At 38.4% G+C, this 6,000-nt stretch overlaps 1 protein-coding gene across 1 annotated transcript in view; it reads right to left on the minus strand.

Annotated features, from left to right (window-relative positions):
• Positions 1–150, minus strand: part of GREB1L (GREB1 like retinoic acid receptor coactivator) — a 263,389-nt gene extending 263,239 nt beyond the window's left edge. Inside the window, exon 1 of the mRNA XM_082418584.1 lies at positions 111–150. The gene's annotated coding sequence lies outside the window, so the exon portion shown is untranslated. The remainder of the gene's footprint in view (positions 1–110) is intronic.
• Positions 151–6,000: the final 5,850 nt, after the last annotated feature.

The following is a 6,000-nucleotide window of genomic DNA, read 5'->3' on the forward strand; positions in this document are numbered from 1 at the left end:
AAGGGTGAACTCGGTCTGGGCGATGGTGGGTCAAAACCCCTTGGCCTTTTGCATGAAGGGGAGCGGGGGAGGGTGGGGCGGGGGCAGGATGGGGACAAAACTATACCGACCCGGGAGCTCCGGCCAGAGCCGTCTGGGCACCTCCTGGACGAACACGCCTTCCGGCCCGCCGACCCCGGCCGGGCGCTCACGGAGGCTGCCTGCTCGCGGTGGCTCGTCCCGAGCCTGCCGGGACGAGAGGGCTCTTCCGCCCGCAGGGCAGCCACTAACCGCGTTCCCAGGGCCTTGACGGGCGCGGCGGGAGCAAACGTTCTCCAGAGATGCTGAGGCCGGATAGTGACAGATGTGGCTCCACTTTTCACAGCTGGTGGGTTTTGTTTTTAGAGCTGTAGCTCCATTTTTTTTTTTAACTGTCGTTGTTGCCAGAGATGGGCGACTAGACTCCTTTACTGGATGGCCCACACTCTGGAAGAAGCAGGTCCATACTGGATGTGGTGGAAGAGTCTAGGTTAAGAAAAGTTGCTCAATCTGTAGTGCCTTTGGGGCCCGTATAGCCCCTGGTCAGCTGGTTCCTGGCAGTGGGGATGCTACAGCCGTGCCCGGCCCCGAGCAGGTTGTTTATCAGTCTGTTGTTTCGGTATCATTGTCAATTATCGTTTAAAAACAGCTTCAATTAAAGTAGATCTCATATGATCTCTAAGTCAGTGGGTTTTGTTTGCTCGTGTTGCCCTTTTTTTTTTTTTCTTTTCTTTTTTTTTAAGAACCGAAATGCATTTTTTTTCCCCCCTGTTTCTCTTTTGGTCAATACAGATGGAATTGACTCTGACGGGAAGTCCGGAATCACCAGAAGATAACTCAAGGCATAGTTCAGTTGTGACTTGCAAAAAGTAAGCGATTTGTTTGTGATCTGGATTGTCTTCTCTCCGTCCTCCACTGGGAACACATGCCCAACTGCCATCTTTTTTTTTTAATCGTTTTGTTCCTTATGGGGATAAGGAGCAGAAATGTTTTTTGCTTTGTTTTACAATTGAATCCCTATTGTCCAGTCTTTTAAAACACATAGGAACACTTTTATGTGCCACGAGGGCAGGAACCATGTCTTTCTCAGTCATGGCTGTATTGCCACAGTCCTGGATCTTGCACACAATACAGGCTTACTGAATGAGATCAATGTGGTTTTTAAATAACGACAACACAGAAAGGTGCAGCAGATTAAGAGTATAGCTCAGGTATCCAAAAGGAATCAAATGTCAAACTCAACTGGAAAACCAGTCATACATGTGGAAAAGATAGTAAGTAGAAACTTGAGATTTCAAGTTCACCTCCATGAATAAAAACTAAGCTCATGAGAGGTTAAAGCAGGTGAGAATCTTTTGAAAAACCCAGTCTGTCACACGGTCTGTAGAGTTGAGGAGGGGAACACCTTCCATTTTAAAGAAAAGGGAACTGGGAACAATGAGCAGCCTTTACATAAAACCACAGTGCAGTTTTCTCTTAGTTTAGTTCAAGGACCATTCGTTGAGCGCCAAACACACTAGACTCTGAAGATGTGAAGGTAAATTTGGCACAGTTGCTCAAGGACCTTAGACTAATATTACAGAACTCTGGTATTCATTCTTCATTCATTCAGCAAATATTTATTGAGCACCTACTGTGAGCCAGATGGCGAAGTGAGAACTGGTGATTCATCAGTAAACAAAACAAGTCCCTAACAAGGTTAAAAGTTAGTGATGGTAATCTATCTATATTCTGGTAGTTTGAAAACGTTTCACTGTCTCCTTCATTAGATAACACACTCCCTTGCCTTGAATTTATTTGTGTATATGTCTTGTCTCCTTTTTGAGGTTTATGTATCCCTCATCATGTCCAATAGACTTCCGTGATTATAAAATGTGACAGAATTAAGTGTAAACACTTTGGAGTTAGGCCCCATAGTTTTGAATCCTGGCTCCAAGACTTACCTATTATATAACCTTGACCAAGTTACTGGACTCCATCTCAGTGTCCCCATTTGTAGAATAGCATCATGATAGCACATACTTCAGGGAGTAGCTGTGCGGATTGAGACAATGCATAGTGCCTAGCAGACTATAAAATGTTAACTGCTATCATCTGCGAATCCCTCCTCTTCTCCATAACAATGATTCCCAAATGCTTCTCCACAGATACACTGCATTAGAACCAAGTTCAGTGAAAAATATGACTCATAGCAGTCAGGGTCCATATAAATGATGGAATCCTTCTGAGTGATTATTGGGAAGATCCTCCGTCTCAGTGATGGGGGAAGTTCTATGATTACATCCTGGTTCTGCTCTCAAGAATGAATACCCTTTTGCATTAATTTCTGTGACCCTTGGCTCAACACTCTGGAAGTCTCTTCCTTGCTCATTTTCCTCAATGGCCACATCTGAAGTGGTTATTGGGAAGTAAGCCCTCCTTGGAGACTTCACAGTTTTCACAGCCCATTTCCTGTTGGTTCAAGTTCGGGGTCCTGAGAGTTCATTTACAGTTAGTTTTTTAAAATTGGGTTTGCGATTCGGCCATACAATTCCCTCATACACTTAGTAGACTTCATATTTATTTGCTTCCGTTGAGTTCTGTGTGCCAATAGTCCCATGTAAAGTTCTTTCCTGGGCATAGTTTCAAATAATTAATTTCTTTGCTTCCTCGCCCTGTTCCTTTCTCTCTCAGCTTAAGGTTTGAGACTTGGTGGCTCAGCATCCTGTGCACCATCATAACCATTATCTTCTATGAGGAAGGGGGATACTATTTTCCTACTCAAAGCCAATTCACTGGTTTCACTACTGAATACCAACCTCCACCCTGCCACCATCATCCTCAGAGGGTAAGACCCACTATGGGGACTTGAACAGTGGTCTCTCCAATTCCAGATGGGATGTCAGTTATTGATGCTGAATGATCTAGATCTCCACTTATAAATATGAGCAGATAAAAAATATCACTAATCATAAAGAGAAGATCCACCATTTGAAAGAAGAGGACCAAATTAGAGCAGCTATCACTCACTAAAATGGAATTAATGCAGGAAATAGGAGAAAACTTTTTTTAAAAATCCTGTTCATGTTCTTAACTGAAATTTAAAGAGCGACAAGGGCAGCTCATTGTGAAAATGGAGCATCTGAGAACCAGAATGTCCTTGGAAATTAAAAAATAGATGAATATTTAAGTTGAAAAGATTATAGAAGTTAACAGAAAAATAGATGCTGCTGAAAACTGATTTAGTGAATTATAAGACCATATCAAAGAGTCCTTCCAGAGTGCAGAGCTAAAAGATAAAGAAATAGAAATTGTGAAAGAAAATATTTTAGAGATATTAAAAATAGATCCAGGAGATCTAATATTTATATGTTGGAAGTTTTAAAAGCAAAAATGGAATATTATATTTTACAGTACTTATTTTGTAGTATACCAATACCTATTCGTTTTCGTATACTACAAAATACAAATAGGTATTTGTAGACTATAAAACATCATTAAAAGAAATTTAAAAAGACCTAAATAAATGGAAACACATTCTGTGTTGTTGGAGTTAAAGAGTTAATATTGGTATGGTGGTAGTACTCCCCATATTGATCTACGGATTCAGCACAATCCCTATCAAAATTCCAAAACTGCTTTTTCCTTTCTTGAAGAAATTGACAAGCTGCCCCTATAATTCATACAGAAATGCAAGGGACTCAGATAGCCAAAACAATCTTCTTTTAAAAATAAAAAAATTCAGACTACACTTCCCAATTTCAAACTTTATTACAAAGCTATAGTAATCAAGATAGTGTGGTACTGGCATAAGGATAGACATATAGATCAAAGGAATAGAATTAAGAGTCCAGAAATAAGCCCATGCATCTATGGTCAACTGATTTTCAGCAAGGGTGTCAAAATAATGCAGTGGCGAAAGAATAGTCTTTTCAACAAACAGTGCTGGGACAACTGGATATCCACATGCAAAAGAATGAATTTGGACATCTGCCTTACAGCAGATACAAAAATTAACTTAAAATGGATCTTAGATCTAAATGTAAGAGCTGAAACAATAAAACTCTTTTCATAGAATTCTTTGACATTAGGTTAGATAATGGTTTCTTAACATGACACCAAAAGCACAAGCAACAAAGGAAAAACTAGATAAATTGATTCATAAAATTAAAAACTGTCCTATGTGCATCAAAGGACAGTATCAAGAAAGTGAAAAGATAACCCACAGTATGGGAGAAAATATTTGCAAATCACATATCTGATAAGGACCTATTATCTATAATATATAAAGAACTCTTACAATTCAACAATAAAAAGACAAATAATCCAAATGAAAAATAGTCAAAGGATTTGAACAGACATTTCTCCAGAGAAGATATACAAATGGCCAATAATCACACAAAAAGGTGTGCAACATAATTAGCTACTAGGGAAATATAAATCAAAACCACAATGACAAAAAAAAAAACAAACCCCACAATGATATACCACTTTATACCCACTAGGATGGCTATTATTTGAAAAAAAAAAGTAACAGGAGACATACAATGGAATACTATTTAGCTTTAAAAAGGAAGAAAATTCTGACACATACAATGTGGATGAACCTGAAGACATTATGCTAATTGTAATAAACCAGTCACAAAAGGACAAATACTGTATGATTCCACATATGTGAGATACCTAGAGTAGTCAAATTCCTAGAGACAGAAAGTAGAATGAACAGTGGTTCGTTTGGGGATGAGGAGCCTGGAGAGGGCAGGAGGTGATGGGGAGTTATTGTTTAATGGGTACAGTTAGGGTTAGGGTTAAGGTTAAAGTTTCAGTTTGGGAAGATGAAAAAAGTTCTAGAGATGGATGGTGGTGATGAATGCACAAAAATGTGAATATACTTAATTCCACTAAACTGTACCCTTAAAAATTGTTGAAATGGTAAATATCATGTTATGTATAGTTAACCATAATAATAAAAAAAGAGACTCAAAAAATTTTTAAGCTATAATAACAAATGTTAGCAAAGCTATAATAATAAATGGAGCATTATACATTGCTGGTAGGAATGTAAAACAGTGTAGCACTGTGGAAAACAGTTTGGCAGTTCATCAAAACAGAGTTATAATATGATCCAACAATTCCACTCCTAGATATATGCCCCAGAGAATTTAAAACGTATATTCACACAAAAGCTCATACATGAATGTTCATAGCAGCATTATCCATAGCCAGAAAGTAGACACAATGCAAATGTCTATCAACCAATGAATGGATAATTCAAGTGTGGTCTATCCATACAATGGAATATTATTCAGTAATTTTAAAAAAATGAAGTACTGATACATGCTCCAAAATGGATGAACCTTCAAAACATGCTAAGTAAAATAAGCCAGACATTAAAGGTCACACATTGTATGATTCCATTTATATGAACTATCTAGAACAGGCAAATCCACAGAGATAGGAGGTAGATTAGTGGTTATCTAGGCTAAGAAGTTTGGAGGGAAATGGAGAGTAAGTGCTAATGGGTACAGGTTTCTTTTTTGGGTGATGAAAATGCTCTAAGACTGATTGTGCTGATGGTTGCACAACTCTGTGAATATACTCAAAACCACTGGATAGTACACTTTAAAAGGGTGAATTTTACTGTATGTAAATTATATCTCAATTTTTAAAATAGAATGCATAAAGGAGAAACAGTATTAATACAAATAATAGAAGAAAATTTTCCTGAGATAAATATAAATTTGTGTATTCAGTTTGAAAGGGCAAGATTATTTCAAAAAGAACCACATTTACACATATCCTTGTGAAGTTTCTGATTTTGAATATAAAGAATAAAATTCTAGGGAGTTCCCTGGCAGTCCAGTGGTTAGAACTCTGCACTTTCACTGCCGTGGGCCCAGGTTCAATCCCTGGTGGGGGAACTAAGATCCTGCAAGCCACGTGGTGCAGCCAAAAAAAAAAAGGATAAAATTCTATGAGATTTCAGACCTCCCATAAAAGGGT

The sequence above is a fragment of the Balaenoptera physalus genome, assembly GCF_965194825.1.
Source record: "Balaenoptera physalus genome assembly, chromosome: 12".
Lineage (NCBI taxonomy): Eukaryota > Metazoa > Chordata > Mammalia > Artiodactyla > Balaenopteridae > Balaenoptera > Balaenoptera physalus.